Below are 26,757 nucleotides of genomic sequence, written 5' to 3' on the forward strand. Positions count from 1 at the left end.
TTATAAAATTTTCTAGCTAATGAAAATTTGTTATTTAAATTTATAAACTGATTTAAGTCGTGGATAAGTAATAAATTAACATATCACTATACTACAACTAAACAAAGTATGACAATAAATAAATAACTAAAACTCAATAGTCACTTGCTTGTCCTAAAAGTTAAACTAAAAAGTTTTACTGATTGTAATATAAATAAAGTTTTAAGTTTTATAAACTAAGTCTTCTTTTGATTAAAATTAATACTAGTTTGAGTACTACTTGATGTTTACAACAACTTTCAATTAATTAAATACTTCTGTTTTGTCACATAGTTGTACATTTATGTTTTGCTAGCTAGTAAAAAGTTGAAATATTTTGTCAAAGCTCATAAGTATATATTTTACACTAATACCAAAATTCTAAATTAATTAAACAGAGAACGTTTATTCTAACAAAGTTTGCACTCTTAAAACTACTACATGATTGAAAATTTAAAAACCTTTCAAATTATTTAAACATTTTTTTCATTTCCTAGTTGTCAGTATAATAGTAAAACTTCTATATTTTTTGAAACAATATTGTTAAAAACGAAAAAATGTATATTTATAGCTAAGTGAGATTCAAATGTTAAAACATATAAATCTAGTTTTAACTATTTCTAAGGGTAGACCTTCAGCTAATTTAATTTAAATTAAAACCAATCTTGTAGCAATTACTTCTATATATCAATATAAGTTTCATTTAGGCTAATAATTTGCTAAGTATATTTAAAGTCAAATTTTTAACTTAAACAACACAATTGTATTGTACAGCATTTTTTACTTTGTACTATTGAATATATTCATAAGCTTTCAAAGATCATCAGACCATATGCTTTCGGTAAACTGAAAACGGATTCGTCCTTATTAGGACTTATCAGTCAGTCACAACCGAAAAACCTATAGCCTTCTATCTACAAACGGTTTATCATGTTTTCACATGAAGCAACCATTTGATGGCATTGATCAGTAACTTCAGCATTGTTTTTTGCTGTACAACGTTCAATACATTGTCCACTAGGCAAGACATCTGGTACGCTCGTATCAATCAACAAAAACTGATGATCAGATGGAATGACTGAAGTCTGATGATCAACTCTTTTGTTAAACTTGAGCTTTTCTCACGGCACACGATAGTCCAGGCTTCTGCACTGCAGACTTTCGCCGATATTTTCGTCGTTTGAAGCTTTCAAAGAGAGTCAATTCAAGGTACAAAAAGTTTATATACGCAATATTACGCTTACTGCCAAGTGTTTCAGTAGTGTAGTGGTCATCACGTTCGCCTCACACGCGAAAGGTCCCCGGTTCGAGCCCGGGCTGAAACATTTTTACTTTCATTGTACAAAAAGGTTTCATTTTTGTCAAACTTTTTTATTAAGTGTTTCGCTTATATTGCATGTAATTAATAAGTATATTTTTGTTTGTAAGCTGGAAGTTTATTAAAATTTTCTTTCTTTTTAGTTCTGGTTTTATTTGTTTTGAACTTTTTAAGTGATTTATTTATTGATTATTGTGAATTTAATTTTATCTAATTTTAGATCTTCTAGTTTTATATAATAAGTGAACAGCTAATATTTTTGATACAAAAGGTATGTCAACTTTTATAGTTGAAAAACATAGTTAAAATAAAACATTGCATTTCTTTACATCGATGACAAAACAAATATTAATATCGAACAAGCAAGTTTTTTTTTATTACACATACTTATTTTTTTTTATAGCTTCAGATAAACTATTTGCAGAAAAAAGAAAAAAATCTACTAATATCAAAGATACCTTATGTTTACAAATAAGTAGTCTAAAAATTGTGAAAAAATCTTTTATTGTTAGGTTCGTAGAAGTCAATGTTTATAAACGAGAATATTAATTTGAAAAGTACAACTTTACTTAAGAAAACAATTTAGTAGATTTACATAAGTTGTTTTTTATAAACTTTGTGTTGTACTTAATTTTACACTACTTTTCGTTATTAAACTGACGGACGTTTCTCTGTTTAAAAAAAATTAAGACAGTTCTGCGGGTTTATCAAAGTTTTCCAAGTAACTTTGAAAACTGTTACTTGGAAGCTTTAGATAAATCCGTAAAAACTTTTTAACTTCATTAACACGGAGAAACGTGCGTCAGTTGAATAAAAAAAGTAGTGAACAAATTGTTGTTTTTCTGCGAAATTATTTCGTTAGCAAGTGTATTTGAGTTGTTTTAATAAATATTTAAATTTAATAAACTTGTCATAACAGCAATTCTAAAGCATTTTACGTAATCACTAAGTGTTTCATGTAGCTTTAGGTATTTAATTTTATATTTATCTTGGTTCTCTCACTATACATATTTTTATTTAAATAAAATTGGTTTTATAAATAAGTTACGACTCATGAAAGTCTAATAAAAAACTGTTACAAAAGATATTCGGTATTTAAAAATTTCAATATGATAAAATGTATAGATAATTTTAAAAGCAATCTATTTTTATTAAAGGTAGATAATAGCATTCTTATATGTAATTTATAAATTATAATTAACTAATTCAAGAAATAAATGATATTATGACTTTTATATAAAACACTGAGTCGTAATACTGTTTGGAATTTTTGTTTTTAAAACATTTATTAAGCTTTATTTATCTAATTAGTACGACACTGTCAAATTTTTACTAGTTTGTTGTTTAAATTAGACCATAAAAACTTAAAATTTTTGCTATTTTCTTGTATTGTAATACAAAAACCTATAACTTGCTTGATTAAAACATAAAGCGTTGTCTTTTATTTACTTATATTTTTACTACGTTAATTTAGTAGCGTACCATTAATTTATATTTAGTGCCTTGCTTAAACTAAAGTTTAAATAATTAATAAAACAATGAAAAAATAAAAACCTTTCATTACATAAGTTACAAAGCAACTTTTAGTTTTAAATATTACTACATGAGCTTGTTTTATATTTATAACTGTTGCTTAATTTGTACATATTCTAAACTAACACAAAAAATTTTTTGCTTAAAAACATTTTACTTTATACATTTTGTAAACGCTGTAATCACTTTAGAACTTCAAATATCTTAATATTTACTACATATAAATTAAAAAAAAAATAGTTACTGAAGTTTAATGTTAACGTGAAGTTAAGTTTATTTTTATGTAATCAACGATGTATATTCAACTTTAAGTTTCCATTTTCTTTACTACTAAACAATTTTAGCTGTACTAGTTTAGTAAGGTTTAATTACAGTTTTAACCTAAAAATTTATAGTTATTTTTTGCTTCTACATTCTTGCATTTCGTAATTTGTATAAAACTTAAAACAAAACTGTTCAAGTTGTTATGATTTTACAAAAGGGTTTCACTCTAATCAAATAATACTTGAAATATAAATAACTAAGAGCTTATCATTATTGTTTAATATTGTTTTTATTTTCGAAAACTGTTTTGAGAAATTGAATTGATTTACAACATTCACAGATGATAAAAGATTTTAGTTGCACTGTTATTTAAATTTAGTTGAGAAATTTTGTTTTAAGACTTTTATTAATAACGTGTTATAAAATTAGTTTTAAAAATATAGATAAGTAAAACAAGACTTAAGCTGATAACTATTTAATGTTCTTACTAAAGTAAGAAGTAATACGCAGTAGTAAAAATAAGTAGAAGTTTACACTACTAACCAATACAATTTATACTATCAAAAAGTATAACCAGCCTGGGATTTGAATCCAGGACTTCCCTCACTCTGAAAAATTACAACTACAGATTAACGGGCCACTTGGTAAATGAGACTGTATTGCATTTATAATCTTGCCAACCAGTGGCGTAGCGAAGTATTTTTGTCAGGGAGTTCGCAATTGTTTTCTCAAAAAAAAACCTAAATTAAAACTTTTGTAATAAGCTATAAATAGATCTTTTTATAAGTAAAAAAGTTGAAAAAAAAGTCAATAAGTAAAATAAGTTCGAAGTAACTGTTGTAAAAATTACTTATACATTACAAAATTATACAATTAAAAAAAAGTATAAATTTCATTACAATTACTTATACTTGCACAAATGTAAACTTATTAAATAAAAATTGTTTTTACTACTAACAGTAAACCCTATATCTTTAAAAATGATTATATTCAATAAAACGAAAGTATCTGTTTTATTTACGAAAAACATATCAATCTCTTTAATATACAATAAAACAGTGATAAGAACACCTCATTGCACATAATTTAAATAAAAGTACACAGAAGTTAAAATAGATCAACTTTATAACTGTTATTACAGTTTATTACAACTTTGTAAAATAGTTAAAGATATGTTTTTTAAATTTAATTCATCTGATTGTGTTGTTTAAAATAATTATCCGCACAAAGTTTATTTCTCATAGACCGACACGCTTTTTCTTGTATGTTTACAAAAATAAAGATCAGAAAACTAGCAGTAGTCTTAAACTTTATTGTAACATTAAAAAAAACTGGTAAAATTGTTTAATTTTCCTTTAAGCGTGTCGTATTTTTTTAAATTTTTTGTAGAAAAATAAGCTGCCATAAGGTTATACTACAGCGGTGCACTAACTAGTTGCGTACTTTTTGAGTCTAAAATCTTATGAAGTTAATGAGGTTATAGAATTTTTCCTTATGGAGGTTTTCATCAACATCGGTGCGCATTTTCGTTTGCGCACCGAAGCAGTATATTGGGTAATTTCTTTAACTTGTTTTTATGGGTATTCAAAATTTCGCTTAACTTTTCGAATACTGGATAAACATAGTTGAAAAAGGCAAATTAAGCAGAAATAAAAAACAATGAAGGATAAAGATATTACATTCTTTTTTTTTACTTCTTTTCGTTTTTTGGGTGGCACGCATGCGCCAGTGTCCCTCCCCACGCTACGCCCCTGTTACCAACTATAAGTTAGAACACTGCACTTCAAGATACCTTAAACTATTCTAATTATATTTTTTACAAGTAAGATAATCGCTTCACAGTCTTTAAAATACTTAAGAAGTATTAAAAATAAATGTAATTTTGCACTTATCTGAAAATATTAATTTAAGCAGTTTTTAAAAGCTTACTAAAAAGCTTTAAAATAGATAATTTATTTAAAATAACTATAAACACTATTACATTTTATACCACTTTAGTTTTGTAACTTAGGTAAGAAAATAATACATATATCAAATATAAGCATAACCTAATTAAAAAGGTTTTATTATTTATCAACATTTAAAAAACAACAAAATTTTCAAAAATACTACACGTTGACTTCTTTAACCTACAGGTGATTTTAGTAAACAAGTTTACATGATTGTGTATTAACAACTTACATACTTAACTTAACTTTCATGTGTTTAAAGTGTTACAGCTTGAAAGCTTTACTTGAAGTCTGAAAAACATTTGTTATTTATATTAAATAAAAATTATTTTATACTTAAAATAGCATTTATTTATCAATTTAGTATACAAGTTTCATCATGCATTTAAATAATATACCATTTTATGAAACGTAAATTGTTTTAGTATTAATTTATTTTTATAAGATTACTCGAAAATCATTAAACTTTTGTGCTACTACTAGACTAGAAAATGTGTGTAATAAGCTTTAATAAAATTTTAACTGAACAATTTATAACAGAACAAAAATATGTGGAGGTATAAAAAAATTTGTAAATATTTTTGTTTTTGTAACTGACAACAAAAACAAAGTAATTCAAACAAGTAACTTATTTACTAGTTTAAATTAGACTGTTATTGTTGCTAGACTACACAGAAACTACTTTAAAACATAATTTAGAGATAATAAAAAAATTGCAGTATGTGTTGTTGCTTATTTAAGTAAAGCTAAGTACTTTTATAAAATAATTAATTAAGGTTAACTATTAAGTTTCTTAATTTTAATCACAACTAGTTTTCGATACTTATACTATGTTTGAATAAGTAACCATATAGCATCTGAAAAATTTAACTGTTAACATATTGTTAATATTACAATAATTAATTTAAACAAATTTAAATTCAAACAAACAGATTAAAACAAATAAGATTAAGATTTGAAAAGAAAGTTTTTTTTTCTGTTTTAGTTAAAAATATTTGGCTTACGCTGAGTTATATTTTGAGCGAACGTTCAAATTTTATAATTACATCAAAAGTGCCTTAAGTTCTAAGGTATAAATATAAATTGAATTTTAAAGTATTATTTTACTTTTCTTAAAAAAGTAAGAAACTCAAAAATCGTATGTTGTACATAGAATATATCAGTATTATATAAAACATGAACCGAACTGTAAAATTGTTAACCGGTAATACACAATAAAAGAAATCAATGAGAGTTTGAATTTAAATTTATCAAATATGTAGCTGTAACAAGACTTTACTGCAAGTGCCCGGCTAGCTCAGTCGGTAGAGCGTTAGACTCGCAATCCAACGGTCGTGGGTTCGAGCCCCACGTTGGGCGTGGTTTCTTTTTGTTTTTTGGTGAATGAACTATCTTTTGATAATAACATTGTTTTATTACAGCTGATTTGTGTTTTTTATTTATTTTTTTTAATATCAAACAGAATCTAAAACAACATATTGTTTAAGCAGGGTCAACAGAACAATATTTATGAATGTATATTAAAAAGAAAATAGGTACAATTTATGACCTGTTTTTTAACGATATTTTCTAGTAAATATAACTACTAGTTAACTTTAAATGGTAGTACATAATTAAGTAGGTGAGCTTGACTTTTGATTTTTGACTTGACTACTAAACCATGAAAAAAATATAGTTATGTAAAAATTAAAAACAAGAGTATTAGTACATTCCAACAAATAACTAGCTACTCGAATTTTTTTTTCAATATCTTGTATCTAGTCATGAAAATAATTACTGAATTACTTGCTTACTACTTGATTCAAACTTTATAATTTCAAAATAAGGTACAGTTAAAAATTGTATATTTACATCAGTAGTCATTCTACAATTTTTATTAAAGTTTCATAAAGCTTGCTAAAATTAGTTTGAAATTATTCATTTCTACTTAAAACATTTACATCATTCCATTCTTACATGCAAAATATTTCACTACTGTACCAAAAATACAAAAGTGCGTCGAACCCGGAACTAGTGCTTGGAAGGCTAACCAATGCTAACCGTTACACCATCGACGCTTGTCTCAAGTCGAAAAATTACTGTATATAAACCCAAATGTCAAGGCAAGTAAATCTGTAGCGCACTCAAATGCTAGCATATGTTCGTTCAAGCGTTAATTTTTTTGCCCTTAGCTCGACAGAATGTGCTATAATATTTCGCTGCAAATTTTAAACGTGTTTTTGCTCGATAGCTTTGACGCTCGTTGAAAATAATCACGTGGTTTAGTAAACTGCAAACTTATAGAGAAATTTTGCTTGTCGGTCGTTGAATTTTAATTTACGTTGTTCGTTAGCTGTTGTTTAAAACTAATTAGTGAATTTCTTGACGTCATATTTAAGTTTTAGCTACTATAGTTTTTAAAAAACTTGTTTATAATATAGAACTAACGATGAATGGTGTTAATAGTCTAATCAAAAATTAAGTATTTTCCTACAGCTTTCTTTAGGTGAAAAAGAATACCTTAATAGCTTGCGCTATCAAGAATAATTATTATATACTACATTTCAGATGAATCATAAACAAATACTTGTTGAATTTTTTTTTTCAAATATAAATACCAAATTCTCATTAGCTACTAAAATTACTAATTTCATTAAGTTATGTTAATTTTAAAGCTATGGCTTAAATTTTCTTAATTTAGTAAAGTATAAATAAAATTCTCATTCTCATAGCCACTATTTAATTTATAATCTAATAAAATAGCTTTGTATGAATTAAATGTTAATTAAAGATTAATCGTACTTATGAAAGGATTCTATCAACTATTTTTTATTATACAATTTCAACTACCATAACCTTACGATTTTTAATGGGATCAGAAGATTAAACTAGGCTAAATATTTTTATCAAAGTATAGTCTTGAACAATTTGTAGAATAGTTTACTGAACGACAAAAATAAAATACCAAAAGTGTTTGGTCCTAGGACCTGGTGCACGAAAAAACGTTTCTGTTATCGAGTCGTACACTACAAATAGAATATAATTAAGGACCTTTCCAAATAAATACATTTAATAAGAAAGAAATAGTTCCCTGGTTTTATTGGTCATCATCGTGCTTACACAAACGTAAAAAAAGGATATACCTATTAATGTTTCATTCACAAATTTTACCTACTGCTTATGGTATGTTTGTATGCAAACATTTTAATTGTCTAAATTGACACGTCTAAAAACATTATTAATTTTTAGTTTTGTTTTTTTAACAACCGGCTTCTAAAATGTTTGACAAAGTTAGATATCAAAGTGACAACTTGGTTTTAACAAAATTTAAGTAAATTTTGATATTTTTACAAAATTTCTCAACTTTTTTCTACTAAGCTTAAGTAGTTGCAACTGTAAACTTGTTTCAGTTTTCAACAAAATAATGTCTGTTATTATTTAAATAAACGAAAATAAAGTGGTAAATTAGTTTTATAAATAAATAAGCTAGTTTTAAATTGTGATATACAAATTTTGGTTAGTGTTACTATCAAAATTTTCTAGTTTGTACATGAATTGTTTTACTGTAATAAAGATAAAATAACATTTTTAAAATAAATATTCTATTTAAAAATGGTTATAATTTAAAAATGAACAAAAACTAAATATTTAGCCGCTAATAAAATAGTTAAAAAAAAGTAAATACTAAAATACACTAATATTCAAGTCGCATAAAATCAAAGCTAAATGAACATTTGATTGTTTATATCATCACAACAGTTGCTACTTTTGATAAGCAAATGCAGATACGCTGCATTTGATAATCACTTGGTTTATATACTATAAATTTTGAAGTCGAACAAGCATTGTTGGTTCAGTGGTAGAATTCTCGCCTGCCACGCGGGAGGCCCGGGTTCGATTCCCGGACAATGCACTTTTGCTTATTTGATTGAATATTGTCTTAATTTAGTTTGTTTTATTTTTTCTTATCACATCCGAGAGACTGAATTATTTAAAAAAGATTTTTTTTTAATTTCTTTTCAACAAAAAAAAGGAAAATTTTATAATTTACTTTTTTAAATTTTTTAACGAGTTTTCCCTAAAAACTTAAAATTTATTATTTTGGTTCTTTATTAAAGATAACGAGTTGTTTTATACAACAATAATAACCAGCTTAACAGTTTTGTTTATTTTTCATTACTTACTGCTTAACTTTTCAAACTATAAACCAGAGAACAAGTTATAATTGTATGCTTTTTGAGCTCGTACTTTAAACACAGCCAAAAAAGTGCAAATTTGTCTAAATTATTGTCCTTCATACTAAAGCTAAATCTAAATTACTAGTTATTTATTATATAAACCAGAGTCTCTGTAGTCTATTAAGTTTTTAAATGACTTTTTATTTGGTTTAGAAATTGTTGAAAGTCATGATTTTAGTTTTTCTTCCTGATCTTATTATATCACCTCTAATTGTAAACTATGCCATAAATACTTTTCTATGATAACTTTATATAAACTAAAATGAGATCGAAGTTTAAGTGTTTTTGAATCTAAATAAATCACAGTTTCAATGTTTTTTATTTTCTTTTAACAACTAAAACTTAGTCCGGCTTTTTTGAAATAATTTTTATTAATGTTTCAACTGTGTTGTACATGATTAATAAAATCATGTTTTGTTTAATGCATTTGAATAACTTGCTTGGTGTGTTTATTAACTTTGTACTAATTCGTATTAGTTTTTATATATTTTAACTAAACATGTTTAAAACTAAACTTCTTAACACTTATTTAAAGGAACAAGTTTTTCTTAAGAATAAGTTACACTTTCTACACAAACTTTTTACTTAATCAAAAAGTTCGAACTTAAGCGGCAGAATTTTTACATTTAAAATTAAGTATCAAGGTTATTTGTTATTCTTAGCATTGCCTTTTTGTTTTTGTAATCATAAAACAATGATAGATCAATCGGCTTTTGTTGGTTACCATTAATATATAAATGGTGCAAGTTTCAATATTAACGACAGAACTAACTTAAAAGTATAACAATTATTTCAATAAAGTCTTCTAGATATTTGTTTTTTGAAAATAAAAGATGACAACAATTAAATGAATTATTTTTAAAATACTGCCTTTAAATACTTCATTAATAATTTTTAACAGTAATGTAAGTTTTATCACTAAAAATTTATTTCGTTAAAGAAAAAACTAATATAAAATAAGGAGTTTGCCTGTTTTGAAAAAAAAAAAAAAAACTACTATTTATTATTGTGTTTAAATATTTGATGTTTTGTATATTTATCTAGAAATTTAGTTGTTAACAAACTATTTAAATTATAACATGTTTTTTTAGTAAAATACTTCTTTATAAAATGATATTTCAAGAAATAGTTAAATTTTTTGATTTTAAAAATAAAAATGTCAAATAAAACATTATTTATATTAATCACGAAAGACATAAAGTCCTTCGAGCCGGAGTCGAACCAGCGACCTATGGATTTCTAACAGCTGGCTACAGTCCACCGCTCTACCAACTGAGCTATCGAAGGCGCTGGAGTAATGCACAAATTTGTGTTTATAAACGTTAGTGTTTGAAGCACTTGTGCACTTAACAATTGATTTTGTTTATTTAGTACATCAACACGGCATATTTTAACATAAGTATGCTTTTAAAGTTGAAAATTTTTTGATTGCTTTTATCAACTCACTAGTATGGCCTTATGCGCTTCTACTGTTAAGTTAATATATGCGTACCAATTGAAGTCTTTAAAGCTTAAAAATTTCTAAAAACCAATTTACAAACAATATTTTGGAAGTAGACTTTTATAATAGTTTTTAATGCGTACCAACTGAGCTACCGAAGGTTGTTATAGTAACCATGATTGTTTTTTCTACATACTTAAGTAATAAATGCATACCTTTACAATTTTTTTTAAAGAAGCTTGTAAACACCGAGAATAATATTAAATTAAATTAGCTTGTTTACATGTGGTTTAAATTGTAATTGTAACCTATCATAGTTCTTAAATCTAAGTTTTTGCACAATTTTATTTGTAAACAGATAAATATGTTTTATATGCTTTTATAACTAAACAAAAATTAAATAAAAATTTTAAAATTGTAAAATAAACATTTTATAGATACATTCTAAACTTATGTAAAACAAGTATTACTTTTAATTTAGATTAAAAATTTCAAATTTAATAAAAGCTACCATAAAATGTAGGAAATAGTGTTTACAATAAAATTGAAATTGTTTACACTTTTGAATTTTTTTTATAAAAAATGAACTAATAAATGTTTATAAGTTAATAAATAAATGTTGCAGTGTTAAAATTTACATAAATTACAATTAACAAGTCATATTTTTAAACGGTTTAAAAAAAAGTTAAATTTAAATAAAACAGTAACTGATTTTATAAACGAAAAGTAAAATAAGACTTATTTTCGTAATAAACAAATACAAACAAAACTATATAAATGTATTAAAGTATTAGTAAATAAATTTACACTAAACCTTCAAAGTATAATACGACTTTTTGGAATTAATTTCAAAGAAAAATACGGAGATGGGTTTGAACCCAAGCGTGCAGATCACAAACTGTTATGACGTAAATATAGAGTAGTTTTTTTTTAAGAATTCCACACAATGAAAACTAGAAATTTTAAAATACAATTTAAATTATAAACATACCCTAAAGAGTTAGTATGTCACAAACTGCATATGTCACAACAGTTTTGTGACGTAATAATGGAAACGTTAATTAATGCATTATAAACGCTACGAATCGCTTGTAATCACATGGGGGTCTGGCTCAGATTGTAGAGCGCTCGCTTAGCATGCGAGAGGTACCAGAACTATGCCCGGCTCCTACACATTTAAATAATAGTTACAATATATACTTTTATCTTATTTGATTTTTTTTAACAATTTAGCTAAAATAAATGAGAGCACAACACTCTTTATTATTTTACTTGTTTATTTTTTTTTGTTTAATATGTAAAAAATACTAATCATTAGTAATAAAACAAGACCTTACTTTTAATACACAGCTTATTGCAGATCTTATTAGAAAAAAATCAGCTCATTGTTTTAATTATACATAATTTTTAAGAACTTATATTTGTCTGAACAAGTTTAATAAAGTTTTTAATAACTTATGATTACTTAATTCATTTTTAATTTTGCAAAGTCAAACATGATTTAGTTAATAAAAAATGATTTAGTAAAATTAAATATGATTTAAGATATTCAAAGTGTAATAAAAACCGAAAGGTTTTTTCGTACACTAGGTCCTTTGAATAAATATTTTTGAGTGCTTTTTTTGCCGTTCCATAAACTATATAGTAAAATCAAACATGACTTAATTTAGTCCGGCATGATTTAGTAAAACTAAACGGATTTAATTGAGTCATACATGATTCAGTAAATTTATACATGACTTAGTTTAAAAAAATTCTGATTTAGTTGATTAAAACATATTTTAGTTAGGTCAAACATGATTTAGTAAATCAAACAAGATTAATTAAAGTATAAGTCATACAAAGGTTAGTGAAATCAAACATGATTTCGTAAAATAAAACTTGATTTAGTAAAATTTAACCTGATTTAGTTAAGTCAAATTTGATTTGATAAATTCAAACATGATTTAATAAAATTTAACCTGATTTAGTAAAGTCAAAAACTTTAGTAAAGTGAAAAATTATTTTTTAAAGTCTGACACGATTAAGTAAAGTCATACATTATTTAGTTTAAAACATTTGTTAGATTCTGATTTAGATAATTGAAATATTTTCTAGTATAGTTAAACACAGTTTAGTAAAGTCGAACAAAATTTGTTCCTTTTCTACTTATGTTTTTATAATAAACAAGTTGTCTGAAAATAATTTAGTTTATGTAAAGCAAATACTTTTCATGGGTGAATTGAAATAGCGAAAATGTTGATGTAATTCAGTATTTAAATTTGTATGATGTATATAAACGTTACAAAATATTTTGTCCACAAGCCTCGATAGCTCAGTCGGGAGAGCGTCAGACTGAAGATCTGAAGGTCCCTGGTTCATTCCCGGGTCGAGGCATGCCTTTTACCTACTTTAAATGTACTTATCTTTTGTTCATGTTAAAATCACTTTACTTTATATAGTGATTTATTTAACATAGTTGTTTTGTTTCTTAACGTATATATTTTTTCAAGTACTTTTACTAATTAAATATAAATTAAATGCTAAATATAAGGAGTTGTAAACTTTTTAATACTATATATCTTATTTAAGTTAGAGTCCAGAACACCTTAGTAACAACTATCTTAAAAACTAAGTATGTATAAGCACAGTTACCATAAGTAGCTATAAAGCTATAAATCTTAGTAAAAAAATAGCTTTTTTGGAAGGTGGTAATAAATTAGCTTTTAGCCCTTAAATAATTGCGATTAGTGATTTTAAACTATAAGCTTATGGAAAAAAATATTGCCATTTTGATAAAAAAATTGCCTTTAGAATTAATAAAACCCCCTTTTTTTAAAGCTTTAAAATTTTTTGTTTCTGATGACTCTAACATTTAGCTCATCTAGTAATAGCTTTTTGCTCTAAAGTTACCTTTTATAAAGAGTAAAACAGCATAAATAATTAGTAAAATGAAATTCATGTATGATAATGAATTTTTTTACCAAAATGAGTTTTAAATTAACTTAATTTTTAGCTCTAAATTTTGTTTACAAACTCTTGTTGAATGATAAAAGTAAAATTATTACAATCAGTTCTTTCCTTAAAAAAATATTTAAAAATCTAATTAAAAACTGTCATTAAAAAGGTTAAGTTAATAATAATCTTGTTTGTTAGTTTAAAATAATTAAAATAATTTCATTGTTTGAATAAAATAAGGAGTAGAGTTTGAGACTGATGTTTATTCACCTTATAGAAAAAAATCAAACAGCTCAATTCATAGTATATTAGTTAAAAAATGTCTGTTCCTTTTGATAGAAAGTATTTTATCACTTCATTTTATACGTATTATATCTTAAAAATTAACTTTATTAACTTCAAACTAAAACTCCTTGAATATTAGTCTATAAGTAAACATAAACAACGTGAAAAAGAAAATTTTTTAACTCTTTTTTGCACTTAGATATTTTTTTACGTTTTTCATTTAATTTACTTAAATTAAAACAAACTTTATGCTGGTTGGACATGTTAATTGTTTTATTCAATAAAACAAGTTTACAAATCAATAAAAAGTTAAGCAAATATTTAAAATTTTTACCTACATACATATACAAAATTTTTATAGACAATATTTAAAATACATGGTGCTCTTAAGTATTATGATTATACTAAATATTCTATTGTAGTGAATTTACCAACTCTTTCCTTTTATTAATTTTTGAGTTATTTTATGCATTTTTTTGGTTGCTCTTGTAGAAAGGGAAAAGTAAAATTTAAATGATGTAAAAATCAAAATCTAGGGTAGGACACAGTGTGGGTGGAGCCCATGGTAGACTATAGTTTCCATGGTCAATATTGGCAGTAATGGGTTAAAAGAAGTGCTTACCATTGTTTTTATTGAATTTATAAATAGTTGTTAAGGTTTTTGTTTATTTTTTACTTATTATTGCTTTTAAATTTAGCTCAAAGTATTAGTCACAAGCAAATAGTGCGCAGCCCATGACTGAAAGGTCCTTCTGCACACCGATCCATCGACCTTAGTTGTGAGCCTCACATGTTTTCTTTTTCTTTTTTTAATAAATTTTAAGTTATAAATTGAAAATGTGATTTTTCTCTGGTTGCTAATGGACTTATATTTAAGATAAAATTTGTATGAAGTTTGGAAGTTGAATTTTTGGTAGATATATTAGTTTAAGATTATAAAATACTAACTGTTTCAAAAGGATAGTCTTTAAATGATATTTTTATAAAAAAAGATAGAAAGGATCTGCTTTGATACACAAGTGGTAAATTTGTTTTTTAAATTCTACCTATAGATACAATATTGCACATTTTAGTTTTTATAATCAAAGTTAAATGTGTTTAGTGGGTTCAAGGTTCTCTCTGGCCCAGATTTTCAAAATAACTAATCTCAAAAAACGTAGGAGAAGATAAATTTTTAGTGAAATAGTCTATTTTTGCAGTTTTAGTCTGCAACTCCTGTAAGGAACCTATTTTTGCCTCTTACTTTGACTGGCTATATCTCAAAAATTATTTTGAATTTTTAAAAGCTGTAAAAAGCATTTTGTAGCTTAGTAAAAATATATAAAGTAAGATAAAATTGTGAAAAAAAGTGTTTTATGATTATATGCCCCATGCCCTTAAATTATTTTCAAAAAAATTACAAAAATCACTTCTTGAATTTTTAATGTCATTTTGAAACATTTGCAACTGTTTTGTTCGGTTTGTTGTTTTGTATGGTGGTTGGAAAATATTGATTGAAACAATAGATTTAATTATTTTGCATAGTGTTGGATTAGTTGTTATATTTTTATACATACAATTTACTTTGATTTTTAAAATACTTCCAGTTTAAAAATAAGTTTGATCTGTTTTAGGAGGCTACTAACACTTTGTCATACTATATTGATTTTCTAAATTTGTGCTCCTGCACTTAATTTTACACTGTTTTTAAAAATACTTTTCAATTTGATTATAAAGGTACAACACACTTTATAAAATTTTCTCAAATTTTTTTAAAAGAAAACTTATTCAGTTCCCCATTTTACCATGAATTTTAAATTAAAAATTTAAACAAGTTCTTTATAAAATGAACTATTATATACTGATAATATGTTTAGATATTTTTCATATTTTTGTTTAATAAAAAACCCATTTATATCAAGTAGCTGTATAGTATCTTTTCATTATTTTTTTACCTTTAGTTTAATTTTATACTTAAAAAAACAACTAAACTTGTACTTAAAAATTAAAATGTAGAACGAAATCAGATAACCAGGAAGAAATTTTTTTTAAATCACTGGCTACCCTGTTTATTAAAAATATTTTAACAAGTGGTATGGAATGTACAACATACCCAACTAATGAACTATTATAGAAATTATGTAAAACATAAAGATAAACTTTTGACAGAGTGGTAAAAAAATCTAGAATCCTGGAAAAACCTTGAATATTCAAAACAAATTACTAGAAAACCTGTAATGTTAACAATTTTTACATATTAAGTAGTAAAATTTTGGTTTGACATGAAGAATCTCTCATATTTTTTTTTAACACATTTGAAGTAGCTTAACAGTATACTTTTAATGTTGGTTATATAACTTAACACAGTTTTTAACCTTAACTTCAGTCTAAAAATAGACTGTGTACTTTCAATATCTGGATGAAATTTCTCAAAAACTAGTGACCCACCCATTTGTAGAATTAAATATTTAATACTTTTAAACACATAATAATCATGATTAAATAAAATATAAATTTAAAGATTTTTGTACTAACTACAGTGTTATTTTTTTAGCTCATTTCAGTTGTAAAATGATATCTGTACAAATAAGTGATCCTAGCTGGATTAAAAAGCAAAAATTTTCCAATAAATGGAATAGTAATCCAGAGTTTGAAAGTAATTTTAATTATTGACTCTATTAAAATTTTATATACATATTCTTCTTATTTTACATCCTAGGTTGGATTTTACCGGATCCCACAAGCATTTATTTTGCAAAATGTAATTTTTGCATGAAACGCCTTAGAGCAAAATCACATTGCTTAAAAACTCATGCAAAATCTGCCAAGCATTTAGCAAATGTTAGTTGATTAGATGATGTACCTAGATGTTATATAATTTTTGTTCCACTTTGTACACAGCTAAAAACATAATTAAATATTTAAATATCAGGAACACTTTTTGAAAAAAAAAATTCATTAATTAATGTTTATCACTTATAAAAAAAAGTTTTTTTTTGTTAGAGTTCTAATATAAAATTTTAAGTGAAAGTTTTTAACAAATTGTTACAATATTTTAATATTAAATTAACAATATATCTTTTTCATTAAGGCGTTTAAAAGTCCAGTTCTTAAATCATAAAAATTGACGTTTGCTGTTTTTTAAATACAAAAACTGTATACTTTAAATTTCTGTGTTGCAAGGAGAAAAAAAATTGACCCAGTTAATAAAAAGTCTTTATATACTTTAAGTTTCTGCTTAAAAAAAACTTAATACATCTATAATAGGTTCCTTCTACTTCTTCAACATCAGTTACACAGTGTTTGCAAACAGCTGTAATGAAACATGACCTTTGGCCCATGTGCAAGGAATACTCAAAAAGAAAATTGGAGATGACTTATAGTTCCCTTTTTGTTGACAAGGCCACTGTTAAGGCTGGCGAAATCAGCTATTTTGGTAAGCATCCAAAAGTTGTAACTATTTTTTATACACCAAATTTATTAACATTATGTAATATTGGTTCTGCTTGTAAAGAGTTATTTTTTTTAGAATTTAATCAAGTTCTTCTAGTTTCTTAGTAGAAAGATTTTAATTTCTTATTTAATTTTTCAGTATTTAATTTCTAAATTTGTAATGATATTATATATAATTATTATTTATTTGTAATCATTTTGAAAATTATCTTTAGAGTCTTATGTAATATGAATGGGTTTAACCAAGTAACAGTTTTTTTTACAAAAAAACCTTGTTATTATAAATTGTAAATTTACCCTAAATTAAAAAGTAGTAAAAGTTGTTTAAAGCAAATTAAGTAAAAACAAGCTACAACAATTATACGTATAAATTGTAACGCTTTTCTTATGAAACAATTTTAGAAAATAGTCAATTCTAGTTCTGTTGATCATCTCGAACATTTAAACATTATTATCAAAATCTCTTTAATCACAAATTCAAAAATTATATGAATAAATTGTATATAGCTTGACTTTAATTTTTGACTTTAGTTGGTCTACTTAAAATGCCCTTGTTCATGCACTTTTCATAACCAATATATATATATATATTAACGGGAGCATAATTACTTTTTATATTCTGTAGGTTGATATGAAAAATACTACCAATGAAAGTGGTTGGATAGAAACCTCAAATTAGCTTCTTTGTCCAAAATTAAAAAGTTCAATTCAAAAAACAGCAGACCCACAGTAGATGCTTCAACTACCCAATAATATAATTCAAGAGGTTTGAAACTTGTTTTTTAAAATATGTTTCAATGCTAAAAGTATTTTTAAAGTTAAGCTAAAATTTTAAACTCTGTAAAAAAGTTTAAATTACCTTTATACATGTCTTGTAATTAAAGATAACAGTATGTATTATTATGAACAAGTTGTTGTGTTTCCTAGAGGTTTTGAAATCGTTATTAAGATTTAAGTGTAAAATCACAAACTTCAGAGCTAGGTATACTTGATATATTGAAATAGTTTGTTCTTAATGTTTTATTCATCTGAGTTTTTAGGAAATGGAAACTTTTTAGAGATGTTTGTATTAATTAGTTTAGTACATATTTGTAGTTTTATAACACACAGTTTTTTTTCTAAAAATTTAAACTTAATTTATTTTTAACAAAGAACATGTTCTTCTATTGTTTTATCATTTTATTAGAATTATAGTTTTATGAATCACTGATTTGTGTAAAAATCTTAACAATTAGATAAAGTATTGTTTTTTAACTTAAAAAGTGCTTAAAATATCCTGTTTAAATCTATTTTTTTGTTGTATTAAACTATAAGAGTGTGTTAATCTACTTTAAATTGAACAAAAAGATATAATTTTGCTGTTTTTGTTTTGTACATGTTAATAACAAATCAAACATAAAAAATTTAAACGAGTTTTATGTTGAAAAGGTAAAATTTTCAAAAGAAAGTTCCTTCTTGTGTGAATTTTCTTTTAACTTTGATGCTACTTTAAGCTTTTTTAAAGAAGTAGGTGACTCTAAAAAAAGTAACTGTTTAAAGCAATTTAGTTTTTGATTGCATTAAAAGTTTCTTTACTTTTTAAGTCAACTTTAATATCGACAAAAAGGTTATTATTTAGTGTTTTTTTATTCTTATTTTTATAAAACTACATTTGACAAAGTTTATGTTTAAAATTGATTTCAAAATGCTTTGTTTTAATTGATTTTCATATTTATGTAGAACAAACAAAATTACTCAAGCTTGCAATATAAAATGCTTTTTAAAGCTTAGTTATTTAAAACTTATTTGAGAGTTGTATTGTAGTAAGTTATTTGAAACATATAGTTTAATTTTTTTAATCTCAGAAAAAAACTTTTAAGACAGAATTCATATATACTATATGATCAAAAATGTTGTGTAGTAAATTTTAAATTAATTAGATTAAAGGAACATACCTTATTGTTAGTTTTTGTACATAAGGAAGCTCATGTAATGTTTTAAAACATTTAATATTAATTTTTTTTTTTTAAATCTCTGTTTTTTTTGTTACATCATTGGTAATATATGAATGCTTTAAACTAATTACACTTTTTACCTCGTACATTGGAGGTTAAGTGTGTAATCTTTCAATTAATGTTTTAGTTTTTGATATTCAATTTTATATGAGTGTAAAAAGTATTTTAAGCTATATCTTCCCATCGATTTTATTTATTTTTAAAAGTATGGATAAAAGTTAGCTTTTTTTATTACACACCGAAAGTTTTTAATTGAATTTTTAAAACTATAATTTTAAGCTATACATTTTGGTTAAAATTTAACTGTTATGAATACCAGTGTAGATACTATTCTTAATCAACTTTTTTACAATTCAAAGTATATTTACTGATGTTGTTTGATATTTTTTTCATTTTCACTAAGTTAATGACATAAAACTATTAGAACAAGAATGTAAATAACATATATTTTATTAATAATTTTAATAAATACTAATATAAGTAATTTTTAAAATAGCTTTAATCCAAATGTTTTCTCATTTTTATGATGAACATAAAGGATTATAAGACCAGCTTCAAATTAAAAATAAAGCTTTTATGTATCTTTCATTGTTTAATAGGTTTTACTGTTTTTAGGGTGTATTCACACTTTTAGTTTTGCTAAGTTACAAATAATAAATTGTTTCTTAACTTTTTCAGTATATATATTGACATTTAGTTTTTCTTTGATTTTTATTTGTAAAAAAGCTTTAGTTTTTACTAGTCTTTTTTAAAGCGTTTTTTATAGATTAACTTATACCATTTGAATTTTTTTTTCAAATCTAAAAAATAATCAATAAAAAATAACCTATAATCGAAAATTCTATTTTCTATGATTCAGTTTTAATAAGTACCAATAAAAGTATCTATTTTCAATAGCTTTAATCCTTATATTTTTCATTGTTATGATGAACAAAAAATATTATAAGACCAGCTTAAATTTTAATAAAAATTCTTCTATGTATACTGATGTTTTTAAATATATTTTACTGTCTATAGGGTTAATTTACAATTTTTTTTTTAAGTTAAGCATTTAAAACTTTTACATGACTTTCACATGTTATAAAAATGTTAATTATGAAAAAGCCTTATTTTTTTTACTGAGAGCTTATAAATGTTAAAGGTAATGTAAAAAGTTTAGGTATTGATAAAAATGTAAACATTGATTGCAATATTTTTTACAAATAAAGTAAGTTTTTAATAAAGAAACAAAAGTATTTAGGGATTTTTTTGTTTTTAAAAGCATAAGTATTGATTACTTATATAAATTTAGTTTTAAAATATCGCTAAAATTGCAAACTAGCGAATGTTTTTTGTTGATTAGACCATTTAATGTTAATGTAATTTTAGCATTGTATCATAATATTTTTTGATATATTTCGTTCAAGTATATTAAATAGAAGTTAATGAATTAAAAATAACTACATTTAAAAAAAACAGTTTTCAAGTTTAATTTACTTAGCAAAAAATAGAAAAATAGTATTAACACAATTTCTTAAAATGCAAACTTAAGCAGCAGTGCAAACTCATAACTTGCACATTTAACCGAATGTGCTAACTCACAAAATTCTCCATTTAGAAATAATTATTAGTTTTATAAACTAAAAATTATAATTTTTGAAAATAGCTTTTCAATCACCTAAAAAACAGTATAGGAATTTGCTCTGCTCTGATGCAAAGGCTTTAGTTTAAGTATTTAGTCATGAAAAAGATTACTTTCATATACTTTAAATTTGTGAGAAAATCACTATACTATAACTTTTTAATAGTAAGCTAAGCATTCATTGATATTCGAAGTAAGTCAAACTTAGCTCTTGGGAGATACCAAACGGTTAAAATATTTTGTATGTCAAGTTTTCATTGAAAATTATATAAGGGCAAAAATAGCTATAAAATTCTGGCAACTGTGTGTATAAGTATCAGAGTGATTAGTTATTATGTACTGCTAAATATATATAATACAAGTAAAAACTGTGCTAACAAAGTTTATTCTAAGAAAAGCAATCAAATAAACTCACTAAAGAAGCAACTGAACAACATAAGAGTAACAAGAAAACAATAATACTCTCTGGCGCTAATGTGTGTGGCAAGAATATAGGCAAAAAATAACAAAAATAATTTTTTATAGCATAAGTTACTTAAGTAAGTTTTAGTTATTTGTAAATTACATTTGTTTATTTTATCAAGTTAAGTTTTACTAAGTTTGAAATATGTTCACCATTAACTGTAAGTTTTAAGAGACTGAAATAAAATTTAAAAGTTGTTGAGTTAGAATTTAAAATGTTTAAGCGACTTTAAAAGTAGAAAAAGCTTAAATGTTATAAAACTTTTTCTAAATGTAGTTTGAACAGATAAAAAAAGCTTTATGATAATCTTTTCGAATAATCACTCAGTTTATAAACAGAAAGGTTGTAATTATTTAATTAAAAGTAAGAGGGACTTAACATTTATTTTCTTGAAAAGTATAAAGTAAAGTGTATAAGTATTTATACAAATAAACTGCAATGCGCTTTAGTAAGACTTTAAAACATATATGTATACATATATTGTTAGGAATGATTTTTTTAATTTTTTTAAACGAAAAATTTTGTCAAAACTTTTTATAAGTTTATGTTTTAATAATTTACAAAACTAAACTAAGTTAAGTTAACAACATATAATAAATAACTTACTGTTTATAAAAAAGAACATTTTGATTGTTATGAGTACTTAAAAATTTTTTAAACTTAACATACAAATAGTTTGAAATATAAAGATATAGCACAAAAGTTTCAAGTAATAAAGCTCACAGAAGTTTAAGTTACATAAACGTGCTTTAATTGACATGTCTTAACGCTTACGTATACATATATAAATGCAAAATATTTTTTACACCGAGTCCTACATGGTCTAGTGGTTAGGATTCCTGGCTTTCACCCTGGCGGCCCGAGTTCGATTCCCGGTGTAGGAACCTTTTATTTGAATAGAAAATTAGAAGTTAGTTTTTAAGCTGTGTAACAAATTTCGTTTATAAACTACACAAATCTATGAACACCTTTATGTAACTTTTTGTACTTAAAATACATGAAATTAAATAAATTAAGAAATTAATAAGTTGGATTAAACGTTAGCTTTAATCACATTTTAAATAAAAAAGGTTCTTTAAAAAAAATCTATTTAAGTTTTACATATATACATCATAAAATAAACTTAATTAAACTAATTAGTAAGTAAGCATTCTTGAAAAAAATATATAGTGCTAAAGAAGTGTTATGTTCGATACTTTAGATGTTTAAGTTCTTATAAAGTTAAATTATAATTCAATAAACCTAAAACGTATACAAAAGAGTGATTGTTTTTATTTAGTATTGTAAACTACATTAACGTTACTACCTTTAAAATGTTATTCATTCATTGTTGTAAAATAAAAAAAATCGAAAAATTATTTCAAATATAGTGTTTAAATAACTGAAACTAAATAAAAGTTAACTTTTTTTTGTTAAATATTGATTTTTTAGTGAAAGGAAAAAGTTTTAAAGTGTTTTAGTAAGAGTTTGTCGTAAAGGTTTAAAAACTATTGCAAAAGGATTATTCAGCTACAAAAAAATAAGTCGAATTCAATCAGTTGTTAACAGTTTTGCTTTAGGCAACGCTGACAAACTGTTTATAATTTGTTCTGTATTTATATGGATGCGAGGGGATATAGCTCAGTGGTAGAGCAATCGACTGCAGATCGATAGGCCCTTGGTTCAAATCCGAGTGTCCCCTCCCCTCAAATAAAACAAAATAGATTTTTTGATGTCGAATAATTAAGCTTGATGTCGAATAATTAAGCTGTTCACTTATTAAATAAAACTAGAAGATCTAAAATTATATAAAATCAAATTCACAATAATCAATAAATAAATCACTTAAAAAGTTGAAAACAAATAAAACCAGAACCAAAAAGATAGAAAATTTTACTAAACTTCCAGCTTACAAACAAAAATATACTTTTTAATTACATGCAATATAAGCGAAACACTTAATAAAAAAGTTTGACAAAAATGAAACCTTTTTGTACAATGAAAGTAAAAATGTTTCAGCCCGGGCTCGAACCGGGGACCTTTCGCGTGTGAGGCGAACGTGATGACCACTACACTACTGAAACACTTGGCAGTAAGCGTAATATTGCGTATATAAACTTTTTGTACCTTGAATTGACTCTCTTTGAAAGCTTCAAACGACGAAAATATCGGCGAAAGTCTGCAGTGCAGAAGCCTGGACTATCGTGTGCCGTGAGAAAAGCTCAAGTTTAACAAAAGAGTTGATCATCAGACTTCAGTCATTCCATCTGATCATCAGTTTTTGTTGATTGATACGAGCGTACCAGATGTCTTGCCTAGTGGACAATGTATTGAACGTTGTACAGCAAAAAACAATGCTGAAGTTACTGATCAATGCCATCAAATGGTTGCTTCATGTGAAAACATGATAAACCGTTTGTAGATAGAAGGCTATAGGTTTTTCGGTTGTGACTGACTGATGAGTCCTAATAAGGACGAATCCGTTTTCAGTTTACCGAAAGCATATGGTCTGATTATCTTTGAAAGCTTATGAACATATTCAATAGTACAAAGTAAAAAATGCTGTACAATACAATTGTGTTGCTTAAGTTAAAAATTTGACTTTAATTAAATATACTTAGCAAATTATTAGCCTAAATGAAACTTATATTGATATATAGAAGTAATTGCTACAAGATTGGTTTTAATTTAAATTAAATTAGCTGAAGGTCTACCCTTAGAAATAGTTAAAACTAGATTTATATGTTTTAACATTTGAATCTCACTTAGCTATAAATATACATTTTTTCGTTTTTAACAATATTGTTTCAAAAAATATAGAAGTTTTATTATTATGCTGACAACTAGGAAATGAAAAAAATGTTTAAATAATTTGAAAGGTTTTTAAATTTTCAATCATGTAGTATTTTTAAGAGTGCAAACTTTGTTAGAATAAACGTTCTCTGTTTAATTAATTTAGAATTTTGGTATTAGTGTAAAATATATACTTATGAGCTTTGACAAAATATTCCAACTTTTTACTAGCTAGCAAAACATAAATGTACAACTATGTGACAAAACAGAAGTATTTAATTAATTGAAAGTTGTTGTAAACATCAAGTAGTACTCAAACTAGTATTAATTTTAATCAAAAGAAGACTTAGTTTATAAAACTTAAAACTTTATTTATATTACAATCAGTAAAACTTTTTAGTTTAACTTTTAGGACAAGCAAGTGACTATTGAGTTTTAGTTATTTATTTATTGTCATACTTTGTTTAGTTGTAGTATAGTGATATGTAAATTTATTACTTATCCACGACTTAAATCAGTTTATAAATTTATATAACAAATTTTCATTAGCTAGAAAATTTTATAGTATATTTAGCAGTTTATTTCTACAGTTAGTTTTATCATTTATAAACACCTCAATTTATTTTCTCAGTCATCATTTAATCAAAACATACTTAGATTTAAAAATATTAATTTTAATAAAATCATAAACTTAATATTCTTTGGTCACACGTATGGATACATACAAATAAAAACAAATGCAATTACAAAATAAATTGCACGACTTGAAATAAACATTTTTTACAAATAAACATCAAGTTTATAGCCATAAGCGTTTAACCACGTGAGAGTTTACCGCTTAAACTAGCAGATAAACTGTGTATAATTCTGCTAGCGAGCGAAAACGCGTTGAAAATTTGCAACGCATTATTATAGATCATTTTGTCGAGCTAACGGCAAAAAAATTAACGCTTGAACGCACATATGCTAGCATTTGACTGCAGTACAGAGCTAGCTGCATTTTCATTTGAGATTGTATACAGTAATTTCTCCATTTCAATACAAGCATCGATGGTGTAACGGTTAGCTTTGGTGCCTTCCAAGCACTAGTTTCGGTTTCGACTTCCGGTGGACATGTATTCAACATAATATAATCTTAATTAGATAAAACAGTAAGTAAGGATCAACGAAAAAAAAAAAGTGTTTTAAGTAGTGTTCGATAGTTTAGTTGTTAAACTCATTAAAAAATAAGTTATAAATCAATAAACCTAAAACATACACAAAAGAGTGATTGTTTTTATTTAAGTATTATAAACTGAATTAAAATTACTATATTTAAAAAGTGTATTTATTCAGTTTTGTAAAATCAAAAACTTCAAGATAATCTACAGAACTCTATTTGAATTCTAATTGAATTTAAATCTACCTGTTATAATTCAAAAAAGCTACGTATAGTGTAGTATATAATTTGAATACTCAGTTTATCTTCGACTACTGGGTTGGCCGAGTGGTTAAGGCGTTGGACTTAAGTTCCAATGGACGATTGTCCGCGTGGGTTCGAACCCCACATCCAGTATTTATTACATGTAGTATTATTATTTTTCTTTTTATAACTGTAAGTTTTGAACTAAAAAAACATTTGGCTTAAAAGCCTTATAAATTTTATTTATTTAACTTAAGTGTTTACAATTTACTTTATAAGTTCATAGTTTTAGAAGCTTGTAGTTTTTATGTTTAGTTGAGAAAGTTTTTAAGTTTTTATCCTATTTTACGCATCATAACGTGTTTTATGCTATTAACTTACTATAAAGACGTTTCTAAAAGTAAACTAAAAAGTTTAAGCTCGTTTTCTTTTGACTGTTACCTTAAGTTATAGTAGTGATTTTAATTAACATTTTAAAAACTAAAACACCATATTTAGAGGGTTGAATACGTATGAAAGTTAAAAAAAAAAAACTTTATTAATCATAGATAATTTTTATAGTATATTTAGTTTATAATGCATGGAATAACTTGAGTGATTTTACAAAAAACTAAGCGTAGTAATACATAATTAAACTAAATGCAGTTTAAACAATAGATAAGTTTCAAAAATAAATAGAGTATAAATAAAATATTTTTTGCTAATTGAATCTACGGTTTTCTACATTTGTTGATAAATAGTTTTATTACATCTTGCTCTAATTATTTGTTATTTAACCTACATTGGGCCGACAGGCTACAAAGTTTTACTTATATGAACGCGATAGTTGGATACCACGTAACCGACTGCGTGGCCTAATGGATAAGGCGTCTGAGTCCTAATCAGAAGATTACGGGTTCGTGTGTCGGCGTGGACTTCTTATTACAACTGCATTAGAGGTAATTGGTTGGCTTGGAAATAATCTATTTGTAAAATTCGACCGAATAAATTGTTTCCTAATATTTCTTTTTGATAAATATCTTCAACTCAAAATTTAAATTTAGTAATGTTTCACCTGTTTGAACTAAATCAAACGAGATCATCACTCGAAAAAAACTGTAATTTTTTTTCA

At 24.9% G+C, this 26,757-nt stretch overlaps 9 non-coding genes across 9 annotated transcripts; 7 read left to right on the top strand and 2 right to left on the bottom strand.

The window, feature by feature from the left end:
- The first annotated feature begins 1,270 nt into the window (after positions 1-1,270).
- Trnav-cac (transfer RNA valine (anticodon CAC)) lies at positions 1,271-1,343 on the top strand. Its single transcript has one exon. It is a non-coding gene; the product is annotated as a tRNA-Val (tRNA).
- Positions 1,344-6,368: 5,025 nt separating this feature from the next.
- Trnaa-cgc (transfer RNA alanine (anticodon CGC)) lies at positions 6,369-6,441 on the top strand. The gene has a single exon. It is a non-coding gene; the product is annotated as a tRNA-Ala (tRNA).
- A 2,462-nt stretch (positions 6,442-8,903) lies between these two features.
- Positions 8,904-8,974, top strand: Trnag-gcc (transfer RNA glycine (anticodon GCC)). The gene has a single exon. It is a non-coding gene; the product is annotated as a tRNA-Gly (tRNA).
- Positions 8,975-10,500: 1,526 nt separating this feature from the next.
- Trnay-gua (transfer RNA tyrosine (anticodon GUA)) lies at positions 10,501-10,586 on the bottom strand. The gene is given in 2 exon segments: positions 10,501-10,536; positions 10,550-10,586. It is a non-coding gene; the product is annotated as a tRNA-Tyr (tRNA).
- A 2,457-nt stretch (positions 10,587-13,043) lies between these two features.
- Positions 13,044-13,116, top strand: Trnaf-gaa (transfer RNA phenylalanine (anticodon GAA)). The gene has a single exon. It is a non-coding gene; the product is annotated as a tRNA-Phe (tRNA).
- A 9,168-nt stretch (positions 13,117-22,284) lies between these two features.
- Positions 22,285-22,356, top strand: Trnae-uuc (transfer RNA glutamic acid (anticodon UUC)). The gene has a single exon. It is a non-coding gene; the product is annotated as a tRNA-Glu (tRNA).
- Positions 22,357-23,081: 725 nt separating this feature from the next.
- Positions 23,082-23,153, top strand: Trnac-gca (transfer RNA cysteine (anticodon GCA)). Its single transcript has one exon. It is a non-coding gene; the product is annotated as a tRNA-Cys (tRNA).
- A 309-nt stretch (positions 23,154-23,462) lies between these two features.
- On the bottom strand, positions 23,463-23,535 carry Trnav-cac (transfer RNA valine (anticodon CAC)). The gene has a single exon. It is a non-coding gene; the product is annotated as a tRNA-Val (tRNA).
- A 2,181-nt stretch (positions 23,536-25,716) lies between these two features.
- Positions 25,717-25,799, top strand: Trnal-uaa (transfer RNA leucine (anticodon UAA)). The gene has a single exon. It is a non-coding gene; the product is annotated as a tRNA-Leu (tRNA).
- The last annotated feature ends 958 nt before the right edge of the window (positions 25,800-26,757 follow it).

The sequence above is a fragment of the Thalia democratica genome, chromosome 2 (genome assembly GCF_965202585.1).
Source record: "Thalia democratica chromosome 2, ktThaDemo2.hap1.1, whole genome shotgun sequence".
In the NCBI taxonomy this organism is placed as follows: Eukaryota; Metazoa; Chordata; class Thaliacea; order Salpida; family Salpidae; genus Thalia; species Thalia democratica.